This window comes from Triticum dicoccoides, chromosome 5B (genome assembly GCF_002162155.2).
Source record: "Triticum dicoccoides isolate Atlit2015 ecotype Zavitan chromosome 5B, WEW_v2.0, whole genome shotgun sequence".
NCBI lineage: Eukaryota > Viridiplantae > Streptophyta > Magnoliopsida > Poales > Poaceae > Triticum > Triticum dicoccoides.
Window position 1 is genome coordinate 297165377 of NC_041389.1, and position 4492 is coordinate 297169868.

A 4492-nucleotide genomic window follows, 5' to 3' on the forward strand; every position below is an offset into this window, starting at 1 on the left:
AATGCCCTTTTTAATTTATAAAATTGGCAACTATTCCAAAAGCCTCCCAACCTTTTTGAGGTAGTGCACTTTAATTCTTTGAAATTGTTTTGGCCAGTGGCATAATTTTGCAAAGTCAATTGTGGCTAAAAGAAAATGCAAAAGCTGCTGGAAAAGAAAAAGAAAAACAACAACAAGAAAAGGAAAAGGAGAAGTAGAGGGGAGAGAGAGGCCCTCTGCCTCACTCAGGCTTCGGCCCACCCGAGCCAGCTGGCCCAACAGGCCGGCCCACACCCCCTGGGTCGTCGCTCTCCCCTCCCCCTGTTCAACCGACTGAGGGCGCGCACCCGCGCGTCGCCACTGGACCACCTCGCCGTCGACGGGAGAGGATAAGGCCGCCCCGACGCCTCGGCCCCCTCGCCTCCCACTCGCCCACTTACCCCCCTCTCTCTCTCTCTCGCCCACGCGCTCGCTCCACCCCTCCTCTCCTCCAGATCCACGGCCCGAGCGCAGTCGCCTCCGCCCTCCGTCGTTGTCGCGGCCACCGGCGGCCCCGCGTCCGCTGACCCTATCGGTGAGCTCCGCTGGGGTCGACTACGTCGACTGGTGGCCTCAGCTGGAGCGGGGAGGCACCGCAACTGCCGTTCGTCCTCGTCCCCATCTCCGGCCATCGCGACGTCGCCGTTGCTCCACCAACACCCCTGCTGCTCCTAAGCCGTCAAGGGCCTACGTGTGAGCCGCGCGGTGAGCTTCTCCCTCTCCTGCTCCTCCTCGTTAATCCCCTTGTGCGACATAGCAAGCTCGACGTCTCACCCGTGAGCCCACCGCCGCAGTTCACCTCACCCCCGTGGCCATGCTCTCTGTCGTGCTCGCCTGAGCACAACATCGAGTTCTTGGTGCTTCCAGGAACCCAACACGCACGCGCACGCTCCCTCCCGTGCCTCCTAGCGCCGTCTCCGATGAGCGCCCGAATGCATCACCGTGGAGCTCGCCGCCGGCGAGGCTCCGATGACCTTTTGGTCACGGGCTCAAGCCCGTTGGACTCGCCGCACCACGGGGATCCTCCCCAGCCTTTCCTTTCGCTCTGTAGCACGCTGCTTCGCCTTCCCCGTCACACGCCCGAAGCTCGTCGCCGCCACTGCTCAACACCGACGTGTTTTCGGCTTCCACCTGCGTGTTCCGATGCCGTAGGTGGACGCGGTGCGCTCTCCTCGTTCTAACGCAAGCTGCGACGCATGATTTGGTGCCCCGTACGCGATTTCCGATCGCCTCCGACGAGAGCGCCACCGCGGTAGGCTCGCCGGAGCAACTCCGGCGGCTCCGCTGAGCTGGCGCCGCGTGGGGTCCACCCCAGGTCGCTGCCCATGGGTCCCCGGGCCCCAGCTGACCACGTTGACCGTGGTCAACTACGCTGACTGGGCACACAGTGCCACTGACATGTGGGCCCCCCCACGATTAATTAGGCCATTTTGAAGTTAAGTTAAATGGTTATTCAGTATAGCCACTGACAAGTGGGTCCCGTTAGATAATCATGTTAGTTTTAAGTTAATTAACCACTGTTAATTAGTTCAGTCACTGACCAGTGGGTCCCACTGGACCCACAGGTCAGGTTTGACCCTGGTCAGCGAGCCTGTTAACTGCTGACGTCATCCCTACGCAATGCTGACGTCATAATGAATTTCTGTTAATTTGAATAATTCCAGAAATTGCTTTAATCTTTGAAAATTCATAGAAAATAAACCGTAACTCCGATGAAAATGTTTTCTATATGAAAGTTGCTTAGAAAAATCCAATGAATCCGGATACACGGTCCATTCATCTATCACATGCCCCTAGCATGCTGAACATGGAACTTTCCCCCTCCGGTCATGTGTCTGACACAGGTCCGGAACCGGGAAAACATTCCCGGTTGACTTCCCCCCTCGCCGGTATCGGGTAGCACCGCGTTAGAACACGTCTAGCTCTGCATGTTGTCCTGTTATGTTATGTTTGCTTTATATTGACTGTTTCTCCCCCCTCTTCTCTCCGGTAGACCCCGAGACCGATGCTGCCCCTATGATCGACTACGTCACCGACGACCCCTCCTTGCCAGAGCAACCAGACAAGCCCCCCCTTTGATCATCTTGATATCGCCCATTCCTTTCTCTCATGCTTGCATTAGATTTTGCTACTGTTATTGTATGCTCCTATTCTAATGCATAGCCTGCTTTTGTATCAGCTGTTGTACCTTACCTACTTATCCTAAACTGCTTAGTATAGGTTGGTTAGTGATCCATCAGTGACCCCCACCTTGTCCTTGTTGCCCCTGCTTCATCATTGAAGACCCGATCAACGGGATTGAAGACCAGGCCCCGGCACTGCACATCACTTTCCCCTTAGTTGCTCGACACTGCTGGGTTACTATCGAGTGCCGAGGGTGAGACCTCTACAGCACTTCTGATGTTAACCCTGTAGTGTAGCTATTCGGTCGTGGTCATCGAGGGTGATTCCGCCTTAACCACTTCCGGTATGACTCTGTCGTGCAACCCCTCAAGTGTGAACCTCGGGGGTGATTCCTCTTACGTTCACCTTGATGATTACATTGAGTGGAATTCACCGGGGGTGATTCCTCGGGTTTTCCCCTTGATGTTTAGACACACAGTTACTATGATTACTATGACTTTACAGTGAACCATGTTACTAAAGACGGGTCGACCTTGAGGGGTACCCGCGCGAGCATAATTGCGAGTGATGAGGAGTTGGGTTGACCTGGAAGGTGCCTGTGAGGTAATTACGAGGCGTGGCCGGGTATTCTTAGCCCTTGCCACAAGTCCTCGAGACGGGGCAACGGGGTCACATCTTTCGTGAGTCTCTGCTTGTTACCGCGCGTTCCTAATCCACTACGATTTGGATATTTGATCCGAGGGGCCTCTGGCCTGATAGCACTAACCATCACGTGGGCATAGTATGGGCGTTCTGCATCGTATACATCAGCCGAAGCTTAATAGACGTCAGCGACTGAGCGGCGCGCGCCGGGTTGGACTGCGTAAGCACCTACCTTGTTGAAGGAGGTAGCTAGGTCTGCTCACCGGCCGCGTACGCAACGTGCAGGAGTTTCCGGGGAGATGGCCCATGACCACTGGGGGCATAGGTTTAGTCCGGTGTGCTGGCCTCTCTATTAAGCCTAGGTCGGGTTGCGGCGTATTGTTTGGCCGAGGCCGGGCATGACCCAGGAAAGTGTGTCCGGCCGAAGTTAATCGAGCATGGTGGGTAAGTTGCTGCACCCCTACAGGGAAGAAAACATCTATCGATAGCCTGTCCTACGGTAACGGACACTCAGAGTTGTATCCCGATCGATACAACTAGAACTGGATACTTGTGATGAGAATTGGATGGTGATGAGAATTGGATTGTGATGACAATTGGATAGTATGGCTCTGGGATTGCTTTCTCGTAGGGAGTCGAGAAAGGATCTCTGGCCGAGGTTGATAACACTACTACTACTTTACTTTATGCTACTCTACTCCCTCCTGTTTGCTGCAAAATGGTGGTTTCGAGAAGATGTTAGTCTTCGATAGGACTAGGCCTTCTCTCTATTCTGGCATTTCTGCAGCCCAGTCCACATATACAACCTTCCTTTGATAATGTTGCATATGTAGTGTAGATCCTTACTTGCGAGTACTTTGGATGAGTACTCACGGTTGCTTTGCTTCCCCTTTCCCCCATTTCTTCTTCTTTCCGGTTGATGCAACCAGATGTCGGAGCCTAGGATCCAGACGCCACCTTTGACGACGACTGCTACTACCATGAGGGTGCCTACTACTACGTGAAGACTGCCGACGACCAGGAGTAGTTAGGAGGCTCCCAGGCAGGAGGCCTTGCCTTTTCGATCGTAGATGCTTTTGTGCTGGCCTTCTTAAGGCAAATTTGTCTAACTTATGTCTGTCCTCAGATATTGTTGCTTCTGCTGACTCTTTTGTATTCGAGCTTATGTATTCGAGCCCTCGAGGCCCCTGGCTTGTAATATAAAGCTTGTATTATTTTAATTTGTGTCTAGAGTTGTGTTGTGATATCTTCCCGTGAGTACTTGATCTTGATCGTACACATTTGCGTGTATGATTAGTGTACGATTGAATCGAGGGCGTAACAAGAGCCTACGTCTAAAGCATAGGGGATGACCTTCGTCCTTTCTCTCTCTTCTTCCGTGGTCAGGTCTTGAGTCTTACTCAATACTCACACCTTACAACCAAGAACTCCTTCTTTGCCGATCTATTTTGAACTATTTTAAAAGCCCCGTAACTTTTTTTCTGTTTGGTTTTTGAGGATTTTGAAAATGTTTTATAGGGTTCCCCCAATTAAATGAGGATTTTCGAGTAGATGATTTTTCATATAAAAAACTTTTTCATCCGAGTTAGTATGCAAAAGTTATGCCCATTTTTACAAATTCTCGAGAGATTTTGCAAATAAAGTTGAAATTCGTATTTGCAAATTTTCCCAACAACTAGACCACATATCACATGGGAAACTTATTTTC